At 43.0% G+C, this 21938-nt stretch overlaps 2 protein-coding genes across 3 annotated transcripts in view; both read right to left on the bottom strand.

Moving 5' to 3' along the window:
• The window catches only part of LOC129167872 (urotensin-2 receptor), a 115651-nt gene that overhangs the window by 68878 nt on the left and 24835 nt on the right, over positions 1-21938 (bottom strand). The gene's annotated exons all lie outside the window — the stretch shown is intronic.
• The window catches only part of LOC129177905 (urotensin-2 receptor), a 51052-nt gene continuing 43642 nt past the window's right edge, over positions 14529-21938 (bottom strand). Inside the window, exon 4 of one of the 2 annotated variants that reach the window (XM_054769516.1) lies at positions 14529-14572. The gene's annotated coding sequence lies outside the window, so the exon portion shown is untranslated. Of the gene's footprint in view, positions 14573-17367; positions 20077-21938 lie in introns of those variants that run through there. The other variant, XM_054769515.1, reaches the window with a different exon arrangement.

The raw sequence follows: 21938 nt of genomic DNA, 5'->3' as shown, positions 1-21938 counted from the left end.
CCTGACAAAGGACTTCTTTTAAAGGAATAATGTCTAGGAATAATTTTTTGGACCATCCAGCATGTTCCCTGATCTAAATCCATTTGAGAACATTTGGGGATGGATGGCAAGTGAGGTTTACAAAAATGGACATCAGTTCCAGACAGTGGATGCCCTGCCTCCTTTTTAAAAAAAAAAAAATATATATATATATATATATATTTCTATTTTAGGGGGGTTTCATTGTTTATTTGAGCTACGGTCATAAACTTTTGATCAGCTGATAAACAGTCTAAAGGTTGTTTGCAATAAATTGCTCACTCAAAAATGTTTTTGTGTCACTCCTATTTCTTCTTTTTGCAATTGTAAGCTCTACTTAGAAGCTCCTTAAGATCCAACAGTGCAAAAGGTAAAATCTTGCAATTTTTCAGCTGATCAGGAGTTATTTTTCCCTGTTTGTTAAGTAGCTTTTCACCCAGTTCCGGACACCCAGTATTCCTGATGTATTTATTAACATATGTGTTAATGGCGGAACAAAAATATCCAAGAACGTATAGCTGAAAAAAGGCTGGAGAAAGAGGAATTTGGATTGGGGCATTAGAAAAGTAGGCAGGGATACAAAGATGTGACACATAGGGTGAAGATTGTGCTGGGCAAGGCTAAATGAGAGGCCTGTGACGTGTTGTACGAGAGATTGGACATTAAGGAAGGAGAAAATGACTTGTACAGATTGGCAAGGCAGAGAGATCACAATGGGAAGGATGTGCAGCAGGTTAGTGTGATCAAGGACAGAGCATAAATGATGATCGTGAGGGAAAGATGGAAAGAATACTTCGTAGACCTGATGAATGAAGAAAGGCCAGTAAGGCTGCTCTAAGGCAGTTAGAGCAGCTCTAAAGAAGATGAATAATCATAGACATGTAGAGGTATGGAGGTGCTTAGATGAGTGGCATATCTAACAAGATTGTTCTGTAATGTTTTAGCTCAGGGTTTGGCAACCCACGGCTCTGGAGCCCCCTTGTTTCGTCTCTGTGATATATTTGTTAACACCGACTTGGAGGGAATGTCAAATCAAAATCAAAAAGAGTGTGAAATATCCGATTCACCGCAACTCCGTCAGTGCATCCATACTGCGTTCTGACTGCTGATTGGATGAGCAAGGGAAGGGGGAGGGTGGCCACTGTGTTAAGTGAGACACGAATGAGACGTCTTGAGAGTGTGCTACCCTTTTGTTAAAAAATATCGGAAGAAAATAGACAGCTTAATTCTGAATGGACATATTCCTTTGCCTTCACTGCCAGTGACGCTGGCTTACCCACCTGTGTGCTTGGTATGTGTCGAGAAATTAGCCAACAACAGAACATGTAACGTTGAAAGACATTTTCAAAACAAGCGCTCAGCTTTTTTCTGAAAAGTACCCAACGGCAGATGAGTGTAAGAGAGCGATTTCGGAACTACAACGGATGGTTGAGTAGAGCAAACATACTTTCAAGAAGTGGATGAATGCCCCAAACTCAACTACAGCTGCTTGTGTTGTCGCTGCACTGGAGATCGTAAGGAGGGGGAAGCCATTCGCAGATGAAAGAACTGTTCAGAAAAATATCACAGCATCTCTTGTCTGAATTAAAAAATAAACAAGAAATGATTCAGAAACTAGAGCACCAATAGAATTGCAACAAACATCACTAGTAGGCAAATTGATGATGTTAATTCAACACAAGCATATTCAATTGCCTATGATGGGCCAGTGGCTACGTCTGGTTTTAATTTGACATAAATACAGGAGTGACTGAAAAAAGCCTACATAAATAAGTATTTAAATTATTTATTAATTATTAATTATAGGCCTACACATGCACTCTGCACTTCGGTTAGTTGAATTCTATTCTAACAGGTACGATTAAAATTTTTTAAGCTGTGTCATGTTTTGCGGCTCCAATTTTTCTTCACAGGAAGAGGAGGCAAAATGGCTCTTTTGATGCCATGGGTTGCCGACCCCTGTTTTAGATAATGAAAGGATGCCTGAGTAATGGAGGGACAGTGTGTTGCTGCCAATCTTAAGAACAAAGGTGATTATTCAGAGTTGTGGCAACTACAGGTGCATAAAGCTGATGAGACACACAATAAAGATCTGGGAAAGAGTAGTGGAAGCAAGGATAGGGAAAGTGGGAGAAATAAGTAAGCAGCAGTATGGTGTTCACTCTGAAAATCCTGATGGAGAAGTATAGAGAAGGACAGAGAGAATTACATTGTGTCTGTGGATTTTTAAAAAGCGTAGGGACGAGTGTCAAGAGAGGATCTGTAACATAGCATGAGCAAATGTGGGGTGACGGAAGTGATGCTGTACAGGACGTGTGATGGGAGCATGACTGCAGCGTCGTGTGCTGTAGGTGTCACGGATTCCAGGTGGAGATTGGACTGCAACAAGTGTCAACCCTTCTTGTTTGCTATGGTGAAGGACAGATTGACAGATGTGGTCAGACAGGAGGCTCCATGGACAATAATGTTTGCAGGTGGGAAAAAAAAACCTGGCTATGTGGTGGAATGAGCTGGAGAGGAGAGGATTGAATACGTGTATGTCAATGAAGGACAGCCGAAATACAATGAGGAGCAATGTTCCCTCTAATTTTTCAAGGGTCTGAGCATACACAGAAACAACCTGAGCATTTCTTGGACCTCTGTGAGCGCCATCAGATGTGCACACTGTAGTATTATACTTGTACCCGTCCAAAACATGAGAACTTGAGGTAGTCCAACTTCCATTCTGTGGTATTTTGTAAGTGAGTAGGTTCAAAAGACAGCAAGGCGTATTTCACCAGTAGCTTTCTTTGTCAACCTCAGACAAGACAAGCCGTGGAACTATTTCATCCAATTAATGATCTCAATCTTGTAGGAAACCCCTAGTTTATCATTTTTTTTCCAATTTATTTTCTTGTTTATCATTTATTTTGTTCATGATGTATACTTGAATTTCCTTTCTGTCTTGCAGCGGCCTGTTGTGGCACGATTTCGTCCTGGAAATTTACTTGAAATTGACGCCATATTTGTTGTATATGTTTAGGCAAGGCAAGGCAAGTTTGTTCATAGAGCACCATTTGTACACAAGGTAATTCAAAGTGCTTTACAGAAAATAAGGGTAAAATCACTTTATTAAATAATTCCATAAAACATTAAATCATTATAAAATCATTACATAAAAATTCCATAAATGATTCCATAAAACAGAAAAGATTAATCATGAAGAGTGCAGATAAAATACTTTCAGTTGTCATATGCACAGTTAAATAGAAGTCAGCCTGGATTTGAACATTGCCAAAGTTGAGGATTGTCGCGCATCTTCTGGAAGATTGTTCCAGATCTTCGTAGCATAAAACCGAAACCGTGTTTAGTCCTGACTCTGGGCACCCGCAGGAGACCACTCCCTGAGCTTCTCAGAGCCTGAGATGGTTTATGTGGCGCTAACATGTTAGAGATGTACTTTGAAAAGACCATGAAAAGATTTGTATACAAGCAGAGCTTTTTTAAAGTCTATTCTCGGAGCGACAGGAAGCCAGTACAGAGACCCGAGTACTGGACAATTATGGTCATATTTCCTGATTCTAGTCAGGACTTGAGCAGCAGCATTCTGGATGTTCTGCAGCTGTTTTACAGCTCGTTTAGCAAGCCCAGTGAGAAGGCCGTTACAGTTGTCTAGCCTGCTGGAGGCAAAGCCACGGAGTAGTCTCTCTAAATCTGACTTAGACATTCCTTTGATTTTGGCAATGTTTTTAGGGGGTAAAAAGCTTACAATGTTATTGCTTTAATGTGGTTGATAAAGTTCAGATCTGAGTCGATTATTACCCCTCGATTTCTAACCTGATGATTAGGTTTGAGAGAAACAGTCTCAAGGTGGCTAATAACACTTTATGTTTGTTTCTGTGGGTGAAAGACAATGATTTCAGTTTTGTCTGAGTTCAGCTGGAGAAAGTTGTTTTGCAACCACACACTGATCTGTTTGATGCAGTGAGCATGTTCACCTGCCGTCAGTGACACGTAGATCTGAGTGTCGTCTGCATAATTGTGGTAGGGCACATTGCAGCTGCGTATTAGCTTGCCTAAAGGCAGCATGTACAGATCAAACAATTGTGGCCCCAGGATTGACCCTTGGGGAACCTCACAGGTCATAGCCATTTGGTCTGAGACACAGTTACCGACTCCAACAAAGTACTTCCTGTCCTCCAGATAGGACCAGTTTAGAGCAGTACCAGTACTGTTTACTTTTGTCTAAATAATAATAAAATTTGTGTAAATAAAAAAAAAAGGCTGGACAGTGTTTGTCACTGTGTTATAGGTTGTTACTGCTTGTTGTCCCCTGTCTCTCACAGAGTTACATTGCCAAATAGTACAGAATACATGTTTATTTTATTTACAGCGCAGGTTGAATTTTATTTTGCGAGCTGAATAAATTGGCTGTGTGCTGAGAATGCTGGGGCAGTGCGCGCACCTTAAAAGCAACACTGATAAGGAGTCAAATTATAATGATAACACTTAATAAAAAACAGTGTGATTTATTTCAAACATAAGCACATGGACCTGAACATGATGTGCATGTGTGTGTATATGTGAAAATTGCAATCTCAATTCCAGGCAAAAAAAAAAACCTTGATTCACATTTTTCACGGAATGATTAATATTTATAATCAGTAGCAGAGTTAGGGTGACATTTGATATGGTGTGAAAAAAAAGAATTCTGATTTCATTTGAAGGCTGCAATGTTCATATTGAGCAAGAGCATGGAGGCCAGCCTGTCCAGCTGTGATGGATTAAGAAATCTGTTGTGAAAACTCTGCAAATCCACTCCTAACTCAGACCAATGTCTACTACTGTCGCTAGTAAGCATGTGTGCAATGGGTCTGCCTGAAGAAAAAAACAGACTCAAGTCTGTCACTGATAATGTTTGCTTAACTGAATTATGAATGGCCTCTGGAAATGCTTTGTCCTCTGACCTCTGCACTTTTGCATTATTTTAAGGGCCTATCCACATGGAAATGTTTTCAGGTCAAAATAGCAAAATATTTTATCGTTTTAGCCTGTTTACAGTGCCGCAGGTATGTGTGCCTTGTGCATTACATCATTTTCACCCAGTGGCAAGGCGAGGCAAGGCAAGTTTATTCATAGAGCACCATTCGTACACAAGGTAAAGTGCTCTACAGAAAAGAAGGGCAAAATCACTTCATAAAATCATTTCATGAAAACATAAAATCAATCATTTCATAAAGTTCCATAAAACAAAAAAAGATTATGAATGAAGAGTGCAGTTAGATAGTGATAGTGTTTTCAGCTTGGATTTGAACATTGTCAAAGTTGGATTGTTACACATCTTCTGGAAGATTGTTCCAGATTTTCCAGATTAGTCATCCATTCCCATCTGCATTGGACTATTTACTAATCCGACACAGTCTGGATGCAAATTTTTTTCAACTCGCCAAAAGAAACAAAAGGATCCCAGGAACGTTTGCGTGTGGACAGGGACCGAGTCTCTGTATTTTATTTCTATTATAAAATATGTCAGTTGCAAAGTGCGATCGTATTAGTCATTCACTGACTCTGACACAGTATGTTGTGCACGTGCATGTGCATTTAACTGTTCCGTGCTCTGGTTCACCTATTCAAGTAGTGCAAAACGACGAAAACTGTGTCAATCTCGGTCATGGATCAGTGTGCTCATGTATGGTATGATTGGCCTAGTGCAGGGGTTGGCAACCTTAACTATCAAAAGAGCCATTTTGCCCCCTTGCCCACGAAAGAAAAATTGCCTAGAGCCGCAAAACATAACAGCTTATAAACTTGAATGTTTCTTTCTGTAAGTTTCTTCTTTCTTAATTTTGCCTGTTAAAACAGAATACAACAACAAGAAGTACAGTGTGCATGTGTAGTGGAAGACTTTTTATGGGGATATATTAATGGTTAGCTTGTCTCAACGAACGCAGGCAGGCAAACACTCTCCCTCCCTTCCTCATGCTCATCCAAGGACCAGACAGAGCTCTTTTAAAAATGCTCAAATTCCTCACTTGGGTATTAAAAAAAGCCTTGCGAAGGGAGCCACAACAAGGAGGCTGAAGAGCCACATGCGGATCCAGGGCCGCGGGTTGCAGACCCCTGGCCTAGTGTGAGCACACCCTTAGATTTTAGAATTTCCTTCAGAAGTCTTGAATTTGAAAGATAAGCTCACTTGGTTAGATAAACTGCAGACTTTATTCACAGGTCATCTGCAGTTTACTATTTTTAGCTAAATGATCCTCATGTCTCTCTCCGACTGTCCGCATCGCAAAAAAACAATCATAGTTGAATAAGATAAATATGCACAAAACGTTTTGCATATTTATCAAAATAAATAAACCTCTCTTCTTTAAAATGAACCCTCTTGACAAATTAAAAAGAAAATGCAAATAACAGTCTGAAAAATAGATCAACATTACAACATTTACTGCTGCTATATTATCATAAAATAACTATGTCCAAATGATTCGTTCATGAGACACATCTAAAGCTTGGCAGGCGAGCAGCTTCTAATGCTGACCCGCAGATGTTCGGTGAGCACTGAGGTATGTGGTCTTCTTCGAGCACCCGTGAGTCAGTGAAACTCACAGGCTGACCGAGTGAATCTGTGTGTTGTAGAGCTTGTGATGCAGGTTGGGCTGGAAGGGGAAAAGTGAGCTGATTCGGCCTTATTCATCAAGCGTGATTACGCACAGATATGTGCGTAAAGAGTGCGAATGAACATTCCCACTCGGGATGAGCAAGTACACCACTATCTGTACCTGTGTCTGTTCACCCATCTAAATGATCTGTATCCGTATCGGTACGCCGAGTAGGCAGGGAATAAACCGAAAGTGGGCATGGTTTAGCAGGAAATGGGTGGGGGTTTGAATCAGTACATTATTTTAAGTCTGAACTTGACATGGATTGATCAGAAGTTGCTATATTTATTGTTTATTTGAAAACTATATACAGAACAGCCTAAAAATTGGGATTCAAATTATGCTTTTGATCACAAAAGCAAAAGAACCACTTATAGAACATATTTTTTATGACGTTTTTCAGTTTTTTTTAATGATCTGTGTGAAGTTGGTGATTCATGCAAACATCCAGTGATGGCAAACAGAGAAATTATCTGTCAGCCTTGTTCACTGTATTTTTCTCAAAAGCACCGCGTTCAGTACTCCAAGCAACGTTTTCCAACTGACTTTCTATCACCAGCCAAATTAGAATCAAGCAGGTGGAAAAAAAACAGGCGTGGTGTCCATCTGCGTGGTGCTTCCCGGGATCGGCGGGGGGATGCTTGCTCCGGGGTGGGGCGGTCGGGGGGTGGCTTTGGCCGGGGGCTTGGGGGTCGGGCTGGCGGGGGGCTGGCGGGCGGTCCCTGCTGCCTGCTGGTGTCAGGCTGGTCCTTGCTTCCGGGCCGGCGGTTGTCTCCCTCCCTCCGGGGTTTCCCCCTTGGCGTGTTGGTGGATGGGCGGGGGGTGGGGCGGTGGCCGGTCTGCGGCGTGGCGGGGGGCGGGGCGGGCGGGGGCATCTGCTTGGGCGCCGGGCAGGGGGCCGCTCCTCTCGCGGGCCCGGTCGTGCGGTGCTTGCTTCTCTGTCCCTCCCTGCCGCCTCTGGCCTGCGTGCTTCGTGGATGCGGCCGTGCTCCGCTCTATGTGGGGTCCGGTGCTCTTGTGGTCGTCGTGGTGTTGCTCCCTTGCCGGCCGTGGTGGTATGCGGGGGGCGCGTGGGCGCGGCTCCCGCTGTCCTGGTGGCGGTCGGATCTGCCTTGGGGACGTGTGGCTTGTCCGTGGTGTTTGGCGGTTTGGGGGTGGCGCTGTGAGCGCTACCTCCGGTGGGGCTCCGGTGTTGGGGGGCGCTGGGGGTATCGCCTCTGGGGGGTTGGGTGGGCCGGACTGGGCATCCTGGCGGGCCGGGTAGGGCCTGTGGTGTGTCCTGCGGCCTGTGGCACGCCCAAGCCTGGGCTGTGGTGGGCGGCCGGTCGGTCATGTGTCCTTGGTCCCCCCCCTGCTTGGTTTGGGCGGCGTTGGGGTGTGGGGCCCCCGTCCTTCCTGTGCCACTGCACCACCTCACATATATATAGGACATTGGGGGGTGGCCTACGGTCGGGCGTGATTGGGGAGGGGAGCTGCCTTGCGGGGCTCCTTTGCTCCTGCTGTGCCACTGACCTGTTGCCCCCCAATTTTAATCGCAGAGTAGACACTTAGGGTTTGGGGGGGCTGGCCAGGTGAGGGGCCCTCCGAGCGGCAGCTGTCCCCCGATTTTAATTGCATCATTAGCTATCATCCACATACACTCCATATACATGCACACAGATATACCATCCTCTTTTATTTTATTTTATTTATTTATTTATTTATTTTTTTTTAAATTGCATCATAGACACTATCACACCTTATCACATACACGGGTGGGGCGGGCCTCGTGCACCTCGGTGTCTGCCCGCCAGGGTCGGCGGTGTGGCCGGGGGCCTGGCCGTTGCGGTGGCTCGCCCGGGGCGGCCTGGCCTGTGGGGTGCCCTTGTCTGGTTCGCCTGCCCTTCCCTGGGGTGGCCCTCTGGGGCCGGTTGATGCCGGGGCTTGCGCCGGGGGGGGCGGCTTGCGGTGCCCCCCCTGGACTGACACGTGCCGCGGACGCCTCTGCGCTCTTGGGGCGGGTTCGGCGGTCTCCGGGGGGCGGTGCTGGTGCTTCGGGTGGCCCGTGTGCTGTCGCGGCGGCCGGGGGTTGCTGCGCTGTGGCGGCTGCTGGGGCGCCGGGCCAGCTGGTGGGTTGGGGCTTGGTCATGCTTGCGGGTACTGTGGGCCTGGGTGGCGGGGTGGGGGTGGGGGGGCGGGTGCCCTGGGGCCGGGCTCGCTGGGGGGGGTCGTGCTCTGCCGGGCGCTTGGGCGTCTGTCGCCGTTGCGCTTTGTGCGCTGCCGGGCCGCTGTCTGTCTGTGTCCTCGCCTCCCCCGGTCTGTCTGTGGGCTTGTCGGGGGTGGGGCTCCGGTGCGCGGGTGGTGCGCTGTCGGCTCTGGTGGCATGTGGCTGGTCTGGCTTCTGGTGGCTTGTGGGGGCCGTCGGCTGGTCGGCTGCTGGTCTCGCCTTCTCGGCTCTGGTGCTTGGCCTCCCTGCGGCTTGGGGTGTGGTGCTCCCGCTCTCTCTTCGGGGTTTGCTGGCCCGCGGGTGTCGGTTGGCGCTGTGTGGTGGTTCGCCTGGCTGCTCGCCCGTTTTCCCGCCTGCCTGCTCGGTTTCCCGCTCTCCTCCTCGCTGACTCCCCTGTCTGCCTCGCTGGCGGCGTCCTACCGCTGGGGGGGTGTGGCCGGGTGTCTTCCTGCTCCCCGGCGGTCTGCGCTCTCCGCCCCTGGGTTCTGGATCGTATGTCTGGGACCCCGGGGTCCCCGGCTCCGCTGCTCCTTGGGTTACCAACGGGGGATAGGGTGGGGCTTCCGGGTGTCGGGCAGTCGACCACTGTGTGTGTGTGTGTGTGTGTGTGTGTGTGTGTGTGTGCGCGCTTGAGTAAGTAAGAGTGTGTATGAGCGTGCGCATAGGGATGTGTTTGTGCGTAGGAGTGTTCATGTGCGTGTGTGTGGGTGCGTAGGAGTGTGTATGTGCGTGCGTGTGTGTACTTTTATTTATTTATTTATTTTAGCTATTTATTTTTTTTGGGGGGGGGGGGGGGGGGCATACAGGGGTTTGATCCGTGGGGTCAGGTGCTGGGCGATACATCTCTGCCGCCCGTGCCTCCGCCGGGTGGGTGGAGGGTGTGCCTCCTGCATCCCTTGGCGGGGCGGCCCTGTGTCGGGGGTCGGGCGGGGGTTGGCCCGGGGTGGGCCGGGCTCCGCTCCCTGGGGGTGGGGGTGGCGGTGGGCGGGAATTGGCGCTTCCGGCGCGGGCGGGCTTCTTTCCGGCTGTGGAGGCGTCTCTGGGCCTGCCGGTTTGTGGCCCCCGGTACCCGTCTGCCTTTGTGGGGTGTGATCTCTCGCTGGTCTCAGGGGTTGGCAGTCCTCCGGCCCGCTGGCGCCCTGTCCTTGGCTGGGATTACCTCTCTTCGGCCCCTTACTGGTCTCCCCGGGGGGGGGGCTCTCTGGGCTGGCTCTTGGGGCGCTGATCTTTGTGTTGCCTGCCCCTATGGGCCTGGTGGCCTTCTGGCGGACGTGTATATGTATATTTTTTTTTTTTACAATGATGTGCATTACAGTAACTTTGATTCTATTCACTATCATGGATAATCATTTCATTACTACAGTTATGTGTGACTGTTTCAATGCGGTATTATCATGGTGATCACTATCATAATTCATCATTTCATGACTGCTATTGTGTGCGACTGTTTCAATGCAGTATTGTCATTGTGATCACTGTCATAGTTCATCATTTCATGACTGCTATTATGTCTGATTGTCATTGACAGCTTTGTCATTGTGGTTGTTGATATTGATTTGTCCTTTATCCTTGTTCGTCTTTATAGTTGTCACGGACATTTATTTGCTGATGTCGTTCTGTATGTTTCTGTTGTTCTGTCACAATTGTTGTTGTTGCTGCTGTTGTCCTTGTCTCTTGTCTCTCTTTTTTTTGTTTTTGTCCCCTCTCGCCCCCCCCCCCCCCCCCCCGCCCCCCCCCCGTTTCCTTTTCTCTTCTTCTCTGTCCCCTCCTGCTCCGGTCCGGTCGCTCCAAATTTGCTTTATAACAAGCATCAAGGTCGAATAAATTTTGTATGACAGGGGAAGTGTATATCACACTTCTCTCTGGCAGAGTAAATCTGTTGAGCACTTGACGGCATTTAGGTATACAATTCTATCTGCTTTAAAGGCTGGACAGGACAGGGGTAAAAAAAAAAACAAAAAACAAAAAAAAAACAAAAAAAAGGAAAAAAAACAAAAAAAAAACGGGCAGTGACCGACACCACGCGAGCCGATTACAGCTCTGTCTTGTCAAATGCACCGCATATGTAACGAAACAAGTCTACCAACTAACTTTTTGGACATTCACAGAGCATAAAGAGTGAATACATAAGTACTTACCCAATGAGGATTTTCCTTCATCCCGGGTAATGACAAGCTGTACTCGTTTCGTGCTCGTACTCGCCAAAAATACATTATCCGTAACAGATACTTGTCTAAAATTAGTATCCGGCTCATCCCTAATTGTGTGTACTGCGTAGGAATATTCCATTCCATTTTCCTCCGCTTATCTGGGTTCGGGTCACGGGGGCAGCAGTCTTAGCGTTCCCAGGCCAACTGTGAGACATAATCCCTCCAGCGTGTCCTAGGTCTTCCCCGGGGCCTTCTCCCAGCTGGGCATGCCCGAAACACCTCACCAGGGAGGCTAGATGCCCAAGCCACCTCAGCTGGCTCCTCTCGATGTGAAGGAGCAGCGGCCCTACTCTGAGCTCCTCCCGGATGACTGAGCTCCTCACCCTATCTCTTAGGGTGAGTCCCGCTACCCTACGAAGAAAACTCATTTCAGCCGCTTGTATCCGCGATGTTGTTCTTTCGGTCACGACCCAAAGCTCATGACCATAGGTGGGAGTGGGAACATAGATCGAACGGTAAATTGAGAGCTTTGCCTTCCGGCTCAGCTCTCTCTTCACCACGACGGTTCGGTACAGCGACCGCATTACTGCAGACGCTGCGCCGATCCGCCTATCGACCTCACGCTCCAACCTTCCCTCACTCGTGAACAAAACCCCGAGATACTTGAACTCCTCCACCTGGGGCAGGACCCCCATTCCCAACCCGGAGGGAGCAATCCACCCTTTTCCGGAAAATGTGTACATATGTTTACATTTAAGCATAACTCTTACTATGGGTACACACAAAACCTAGTGGTAGAACAGTGAAATTACAAATAGAACACACTAAGAGAGTCATGGTTCACCAATGTCAAACCTCACACATGTTCCCTGGTTAATCTATCTAACAAAATTGCAAATTCATAATGTGGTAGACAATTAAAATAATCAGTGCAACACATTATAAAAGACAGTTGTGCAGAACAACCTGAAAAGAAAACTTGAAATACGCGTCCCATGGTTTAGGATTTGGAGAACAGCGCGATCCACAGGGAGCATGTTTTCAAAGAGTGTGCTGATTTGTTCGGTGAGATACCGCTTCCTACCCAAATATTACAATTTATTTATGCTGTGATTTGCAACCCATGTTGGAGCAAGAGACAAAGCGCATCAAAGCCATCCCAGTTCACATCCAGCTCCTGTCTACCCTGGGATTTTTGGCCACCGGGACATTTCAGCAGGAGATTGGAGACATACACTGTGTGGCATTTCGCAGCCGACAATAAATAGAGTCATGCCGGCAGTGTTGGATGCAATAACCTCCCTGGCACTAACGTACACCCAATTCCCATCCAGATGTCACATCACCAAGAAGCCGAAATGAAACAAGAATTTCACGCCATCGCTGGACGCACATCACAAACAAAGCACCATCACACAATGAATTTAGTAAACAATGTGAAGAGGAAAGGATTTCATTCTATCAGCGCACAAATTATCTGCAATTCAAATATGTCCCTGTTAAATGTTGTTTCCCGGTTCATTCTGTAAAGCAACTCTGTTGGTGTGAAGATGTCCACTGAGGCCATGGCTAATGCCAACCTGAGTACCCCGCAGGAGCAGCACTATAATCAGGCCCTTGCGCGTTCAAGAGGCATCGTTGAATACACCAAAGTTCTGCTAAAAGGCAAAGGCTGTACCTGTTCAGCACATAACAGTTACTTCAGTATAAGCCTGACATAGTTTGCGACACCTTATTGGCTTGCTGCATTCTGCAGAACTTGGCAATAGGCAAGGCACCTCAGCAGGAATCCTGCCACAGCAGATGAGCTGATGCCTTATGCAGAGCCTGTCCCACCCCCAAATGCCGCTGCCATTCAAACAAGATAGAGGATCATACAGAGATTTTAGGTAAGTCTGCCTGTTGGCTATCTTTAAAGTGAGACAGAGTGCTGCAGAGTGTTTGCCAGTTGATCCTTAATTTAATTTATGGCTTTGGTTGGTTGTGCCGCACTGCCTTCATTAGCACCTTCGCCCCCCGAGGATGTGCTCAATGGGCTTCTGATGGCCCAGGCTGCTCTTGTTCCTCCAACTCCCCCGGCTCCTTCTCCGCCTTCGGCTCCTCAGCACAGGCGGGACTGGCTTGAGTTATTAAAAGATCACATTATTGTGACATTTATTTTAATTTTCACAAATTAAAATGTCTAAAGAAATGTTTATCAGCAACCTCGGCCCTGAGCTATTTATTTTACCGGCAGTGGCGCTGATTGATTGTATAGCCGGTTTGTGTCTCCATGAGGAATAATAATAATAACATAATAATAATGCTGATGATGATAATAATAATAATAATAATAATAACAAAGCTGGGTTGTTGCTTGTCCTCCTCCAGTTAAAGATGATACGTGGCTGCGGGTCGTTACATGTTTTTTGGCACAGGTTTTTGATGTCAAACCATTTTTTTCTTACTCTTTCCTCCGATCCAACTGAACTTACTGCAGCTGTTACATTCTCTGATGCCATTTTTTTTCTTTTGTTGGTAACACCTGTATTTAGTGTTCCAAATAATAAATACAGTATATATATATGTTATATATTCACACACACGTGGACACAATTGTTGGTGCCCTTCGTTCAATGAAATAAAAACTCACAATGGTCACAGAAATAACTTGAATCTGAAAAAAGTAATAATAGATAAAAATTCTATGAAATGTAACCAATGAACATCAGACATTGCTTTCCAACCATGCTTCAACAGAATTATTGAGAATAATAAACTCATGAAACAGCCCTGGACAAAAATGATGGTACCCCTAGAACAGACTGAAAATAATGTGACCAAAGGGACATGTTAATTCAAAGTGCAAAGTGTGCCCCCTAACAGGTGTCTACAGCCTTGTAATCAGTCAGTGGGCCTATAGATAGGACTACAGTCAGTCACTGTGCTTTTGGTGACATGGTGTGTACCACACTCAACATGGACCAGAGGAAGCAAAGAAAAAACTGTCTCAGGAGATTAGAAAGAAAATTATCGACAAGCATGTTAAAGGTAAAGGTTATAAGACCATCTCCAAGCAGCTGGATGTTCCTGTGACAACAGTTGCACATATTATTCAGAAATGGAAGATCCATGGGACTGTAGCCAACCTCCCTGGAAGGGGCCGCAGGAGGAAAATTTATGACAAATCAAAGAGACGGATAATACAAATGGTGACAAAAGAGCCCAGAAAAACTTTTAAAGAAATTAAAAGTGAACTTCAAGCTCAAGGAACATCAGTGTCAGATCGCACCATCTGTCGTTGTTTGAGCCAAGTGGACTTAATGGGAGAAGACCAAGGAGGACACCACTGTTGAAAACAAGTCATAAAAAAGCCAGACTACATGTTGACAAGCCACAGAGTTTCTGGGAGAATGTCCTATGGACAGACTTTTTGGCAAGGCACATCAGCTCTATGTTTAACAGACGAAAAAATGAAGCAGATCAAGAAAAGAACACTGTCCTTACTGTGAAACATGGAGGAGGCTCTGTTACGTTCTGCGGCTGCTTTGCTGCATCTGGCACAGGGTGTCTTGAATCTGTGCAGGGTACAATGAAATCTCAAGACTATCAAGGGATTCTGGAAAGAAATGTGGTGGCCAGTGTCTGAAAACTTGGTCTCAGTCGCAAGTCATGGGTCTTGCAACAGGACAATGACCCAAAACACAGCTAAAAACACCCAAGAATGGTTCAGAGGACAACACTGGACTATTCTAAAGCGGCCTTCTATGAGCCCTGACCTTAATCCTATTGAGCATCTTTGGGAGGAGCTGAAACATGCCGTCTGGAAAAGGCACCCTTCAAACCCGAGACAACTGAAGCAGTTTGCTCATGAGTAGTGGACCAAAATACCTACTGAGAAGTGCAAAAGTCTCATTGACAGTTACAGGAATTGTTTGATGCAGTGATTGCCTCAAAAGGTTGTGCAACAAAATATTAAGTTATGGGGTACCATCATTTTTGTCCGGGCCTGTTTCATGAGTTAATTTTTTTCCATAATTCTGTTGAAGCATGGTTGAAAAGCAATGTCTGACGTTCATTGGTTACATTACATGGAATTTTCATCTATTATAACTTTTTTCAGATTCAAGTTATTTCTGTGAGTTTTTCTTTCATTGAACGAAGGGTACCAACAATTTTGTACCTCAAGTCTGGGTGTTGTTGGAATTCTTCTTCTTCGCCCTCTTTGCCATGATTTTGGAGAGGAAAAAAGTCCATTCTCGTATTCTTAAAGGGACTGCTGCTAGCGTATACAGTAATCTCTCGTTTATCGCGGTTAACAGGTTCAAATGAATTTCCGCAATATATGAGCTAATATTAATAAATTGAATATTTTTGTAGTTAGAGAATAGATAACCTGTTTATGACTTTCTAAATACGGGTTTTTAGCATTATTACAGCCTTGTAGACATGAAGTAACACCCCAATATTCACTTTTACACTGCTAATATTCTTTGTTTACATCGCATTACTCAGGCTATGAGATCACTGTGGGGACATAACAAACAGCTGGCGCTAGCATAGCCAGCTAGCGAGCTAATTAGTTAGCCTCTCCAATTTACATATTCTAAACTTAAGATAGCTTTTCAAACGGAGTGAGGAAGGAGGACACATGAGACAAAAACTTACCACTTTCATACGGAATGATCATGGCTTGGCTCTTCTAGCACAATAGCCAGTCTCCATGCAGTGTGAAAGCTAATGTACTGTAACGAAATGTCTCATAACATTACTGATGCCAAGTGACCAGAATACTTCATAGAACTTCTCTTTCAATATTTTTTTGACTAATAATAGGCCATAGTCAACCACAAAGCAGCAATCATTTATGAATTAATTATTTGAAAAACCACAATATAGTGATCAATTTTTCCCATCAGAAGTAATGCAAATACAATTAATCGGTTCCAGGAAAAAAATGTTGACACATAATATGTTTTAATAGTTTTACAATTATAGTTTTACATGCAGAAAACAATTTCAGATACATATATATATATATACATATGCAGTGGTGAGAAAAAGTGTATCCCCCCTTCCTGATTTTTTTGCATGTCTGTCACACTTAAATGTTTCAGGTCATCAACCAAATTTAACAACAATCACGTGTTATCAAGTGCGATAACTTGCAATAAATCTCTTACAGCACTGTGGAGGAATTTTGGCCTACTCATCTTTGCAGAAGTGTTTTCGAGGGTTTTGGAGGGGTTTTGAGCATGAAGCACCTTTTTGAGATCACGCCACAGCATCTCAATAGGATTCAGGTCAGGACTTTGACTAGGCCACTCCAAAGTCTTTATTTTGTTTTTGAAGCAGCCATAGACCATCACACTACCACCACCATATTTTACTGTTGGTATGATGTTCTTTTTCTGAAATGCGGAGTTACTTTTACGCCAGATGTAATGGGACACACACCTTACAAAAAGTTCTACTTTTGTCTGGTATTTTCCCAAAGGTCTTGGGGATCATCAAGATGTTTTCTGGCAAAATTGAGACGAGCCTTAATGTTCTTTTTGTTCAGCAGTGGTTTTCGTCTTGGAACTCTACCATGCAGGCCGTTTTTGCCCTGTGTGTTTCTTATGGGGGAGCCATGAACACTGACTTTAACTGAGGCAAGTGAGGCTTGCAGTTCTTTGGATGTTGTTGTGGGGTCTTTTGTGACCTCTTGGATGAGTCGTTGCTGTGCTCTTGGGGTCATTTTGGTTGGCCGGCCACTCCTGGGAAGGTTCACCACTGTTCCATGTTCTCACCCATTGTGGATAATGGCTCTCACTGTGGTTCACTGGAGTCCCAAAGCTTTAGAAATGACTTTATAACTTTTTCCAGACTGATAGATCTCAATTCATTTCCGTTATATTTTAATGTGAAAAGTCACTGAAACTGTCACTGTAAATGATGAATGAAAGGGATAAATGAACATATAAGGTTACTTTTACCTTCATCAAAGACGTAGTTCTTGTCAAAGAACTAAAAAGATCTAAAAAGGCTTTTGATGAGGTGACATCAATGTCTGCGCGCCTGTTTTGGAAAGTTGGTACGCACAAATCCTCACAAATCCATGTACAAGATTTCTCCTGGGAGCACAGCGGTTAATGATGCACCAGCCAGGCAGTGTGTGCTGCTTGTCTCCTGCCACTCAGTGAATTTAAATCAATATGTAGCAGCAAGATGCATGCCTGCAACTCCTGCCTATGGATTTTGTACTCAAAGTAGTGTCTAAATATGATTGAGATGGCACAGAATCAGACAGACTGGAAGAGAAAAAAAAACACAGAAATGGCATAATTGGGAAATTGATTTTACTGTTATACATCGACATTACATATGGCGTTTACAGCAAAATCAAAACTGTAATTACATCGGATATAGTTTGCAAGCAACTACATCTCTATGGCAAATGAACTAAAGCAGAATTTTGTGTATATTATTGTGTATGTTATTTTAAAGATGACTTTTTTATTTGCATTGCTTCCAAGCAATTTAAAATTGTTGATGCAACATGAAAAAAAAGGTTGTTTGGAATGTTCGTAACTTTACCAAGTAATATTAAAGCCACAAAGGTAAAAAAAACGAGATTTTAACATTACTTTTTATAATGTACAATGAGTACAATGAAAAATAGATATGACAACATATTGCAGTGTACTAATTTAATGTCTACTACATTACCTTGCTCTTCTGCACTCTGTGTGTGTATGCTACCGGCCTCGCCTCCACCCACCGAGACAAAGGGACTGTATGACTAACAAAAGGGCTCACTCCGTTCATGCCGTTGCTCCATGAAGCAAGTGTGCCAAGGTGCTGAAACCAATGCACAATGTGAACCCCTTTCCTGCCTGGTTGGAGGCGAGAAATGACGAAAACAGGCACATTCTGTCTGAATGAGAAAATCTTGTCACATTCTAATCTTGCGAGATCTTGTGTCACAAGCTCTTGTGACACCCCTATTATATATTATTTTATTTTATAATAATTAATGCTTGCTAAAAATAATTTAGGCCAGGGTTGTCCGTAGTGCATCAAGAAAACAAAAAAAAAAATCTTAAAAAAGGAAAAAAAGCAAAAATTTGACAAGAATAAAGTCAATATATTAAAAGAAAAAAGTTGCCATCTAATGAGAAGTGGTAATTTTACGTTCTTTTATGAGAAAAATAATGGCATTTCAGTAGCATAAAGTTTAAATATTAAAGAAAAAAATTGCGTTTTTTTTGTCACAATATCAGAAAAAGCCAATAGCTAATAAAGTTGTAATTTTTGGAAAATTCAGTCACACAAAAGTTATAATGTTACAAGAATAAAGTCAAAATATCATGGGAATAAAGTCATAATTAGGAGAAGAAAGTTTTTTAAAAAAGGAAGCTGAAATAGCTGGTAAAAAGCAGCAGAAATGGAAAACAAGCTGCAATTTTACGTGATAAAGTCGTATTCTAATGAGAAAAAAAGTATAATATAATAAGGAAAAATAATATCATTTTAGTAGCATAGAGTTGAAATATTAAGACAAAAATACATTATTTTTTGAAAGATGTAATATGAGAAACAAGCAAAACAAAATAAAGAGAAAAATATTGTTCCAAACCCTCGAGTGGTAACACCGGCTTTCTTAAGATGGTTTCTTCGTGTTTTTACCACTCTTTTTGACCACCGTTTTTTTGTGCACTTTTGCAGTGGGATTCATCTTCTGCCCTGCGTTCGCTGCCAAGCCGTCCTGGCACTGCCCTCCGAGGATTCACGCCTCCCCTGTTAATGAATCTGAGTAACAGTAGACTCTCAACTTTTACTCACACGACCCTGAACCCCTTCCTGACAATTCCAAAAAGAAAATTAAGAAGATTATTTAAGAAGAAAGTTTAAATATTTAGAAAATGTAAAAAAAAAATAGGCAAAAATGGAAAAAAACCCCCAAAAACCTAGCAAAGACCGGAGTTCATACAAATAATATGCTTTTTCACCTATTTTACAAAACTGAGATGCAGTTTTTCTTGAAATATATATAACTTAGCATATCTATGTGTTGCTTTACAAAATATTTTTCAGTATGTGGTCCTTTGTGGGAAAGGTTTGGACACAACTAATTTAGGCTAACAGCAAAGTTTATTTGCTGCATGAAGGGAAAAAAAACCTGCATGTTCCTATAATTGCTATTTGTTAACCGTTCAACTCATCTGCTTGTTTTTGCAGTGGCCTGATGGTGCAGGTACAGGTCTATTCTTTCATTCAGTGATCAGCGGCAATCTATTTGAATTTAAAATCAAATCCCACCACTAAAAATAACATTACGACTCTACTCTCATGACTTTTAACTTCTTATTCTTTGTTTCTTTTCAATGTGGCCCTAATATGCCTAATATAGGTTTAACAACATTGCATGTAAGATGATGTCAAGCATGCAATCTCTAGTTAAACCCTTGAAACTTCACATTATAATTTCCATATTTAACTTTAACAGCGCAGAGAAAATCATAAATTAAGATCAGTTAAAGACAGGTTGGAATACTTTATTATGCTTGAAGAAGATGGTGGTGAAGCCTGTATCACCTGTGCAGTAACCATGCATTTTTAGCCGTGAGACACATTTCTTTTCGGCCTAATTAAGAAAACACACAAACAAAACTTCATGGCTTCTGTAGTAACTGTGTGCGGAATTAGCCTTAATTACATAATCACAATTTGGGACAATTTTGCATGCAGACTCACACATTGCATAACAAGAAGCACAGATGGTAAACATAGTTAGCATAAAAGGTCTTGTCCATGTTTCATTCATGAGAAAGACAAGAGCACATATATATATACATTATATATGTATGTACTGTATGTATACATAAGTATAAGCATTTATTTGCTTTTTACACAGCTCCAGCTCTAAGCTTCTTTTTATAATATGCACTAATGTACACGCTATTCATCCTCTTTCCAATTATTCTGTTGATATTGTAGAGATGAAGAGTCAACTGCGCCTGTCTTTGGTCCTTTTCCTTTCTTTGATCAGCACAGCTCAGTCATATCCACCAAGGACGGAGAACATCACTGTAAATTCCTGAAAGCACACAAACACCAACAGACAACATTTGTGTGTGGACTCCCTGAACAAATGCAGGGAACATGTTATGTTCTGGAATATGAACTTAAAAGATACAAATGTCCCGCTACTACAAGGTTACTACTGAGAATAAAGTTATGAGAATAAGGTAATATTTTTATAATCATAATTTTATGACAAAAACGTTTTGATATTAGTACAATTAGTGAAATAAAAAATATTTAAAAAGTAGTAATAAACCAACAAATTATTTTACATTTATTTTAGTATATATATTGGTACATTATGATACATTTTAAATATTTTTATTACACATCACCATGATGTCTGTTCCTGAGAAATACAGTAACTACATAAAGTGATCGATTGCTGGTCTCAGACTGTTAGCTTTATGTGCATGTGAGAATTTTGACATTCACTCGTACGACTTTGTCATATTAAAAAAAACATTTTATTTTCATAACATTGCAATTTTCTTGTGACGTTACAACTCCATACTTGTTTTTTTTTTGCTAATATTTTTAGTGTGACCTGCATGTGGGGGTATCAGTATTACAGCATACCTCTAATGAAAGAGATGTATAAAAAAATTCTTCCTTTTCAAAGATAATAGATAGATAGATAATATTTTAACAATATGTTCATTATTTCACTTTGTCTATATGTGCCCTGCGATTGGCCACAGCCTACTTTTTTTTTTGATACACCCTGTTTTTAGAATATGTAATAATTGTGGACCACATGCAGGAGCTGCTGAATACAGTATGCGATTGATCGACTTTTCCTGACCATCTGCGACGTGCTATTCCAAACACAATGTGCACAATAATGCCAACAATGGGTCCTGGGAAAGAGCTAAATAGTAACAGCAGGTGCATTGATTTTTGTCACAACACATCAGCCACAATGAGTCCTGATGTGTTTGTGGCGTGAATGAAAAGGATCATACAGGGACATGTGCATAGAAATCAGCATTACACTCAGTATGTGTTGATAAATCTATATACAGTCGTTACTGTGTTAGTTTGATACAAAACACAATAAATAAGACACATTAGACTGCAATAATGTTGCCCCCACCCCCACACCCATTCCGCTATAGATTTGTGGGAACACGAGCCTGTCTGTGGGTCAAAAAAAGTTGGTCTAGCGGGCTTGAATAATGTTAAAAACTGTATTTAGAAGGCTGTAAACAGGTTTTCTATGCTCTAACTACAAACATAATCCATTTCTAAATAAGGAATCCTACAAATTCACTTATCACGGTCGGGTCTGGAACCAATTAACCGCGTCAAATGAACGATTACTGTATATGATATCCACATTTTGGTAATTGTACGATATTTAGTAATGCTAAAAAAAACCCCAAATCTTTTCCCAATGCATTATTGATGATGAGTACAGGAAATGTCAACGGTTCCAAAATATTTAGTTTATCCCTACGAAATAAGACCTTTAAAACGATTAGCTTGTCTTAAGAAGAATGGCATACTTGTCATTATTTACCATCATCACCTCCGGTGCTCAGTCTTTTTGGCGGATCAGCCTAAATGCCTGTTTTGTCAAGTACTGTACATACTTTGTGAACATATTATCGACATATCATACATCAGAGGCTTAAAAACTAATTCAACTTCACAACTGTAGGGGGAGGCTGAGAGCCAAAAACCCAACTTGCGACTCACTGTTGCTTATTGAGGAAGCTGCTTTGAGAAAATGTTATCCTGCAATACATCATGCACCCACAGACCACATTCATCTTAAATAGTGCACTGCAGAGCTGGATTAGAATCCACAGTACAGAAGGGAACAACAGTGAAAGCTCAACTGCTACAATAGTCTGGCAGGTTATATGTGAA

This window comes from Dunckerocampus dactyliophorus, chromosome 2 (genome assembly GCF_027744805.1).
Source record: "Dunckerocampus dactyliophorus isolate RoL2022-P2 chromosome 2, RoL_Ddac_1.1, whole genome shotgun sequence".
Classification (NCBI taxonomy): domain Eukaryota; kingdom Metazoa; phylum Chordata; class Actinopteri; order Syngnathiformes; family Syngnathidae; genus Dunckerocampus; species Dunckerocampus dactyliophorus.
This window is presented reverse-complemented; position numbering and strand designations above follow the sequence as displayed.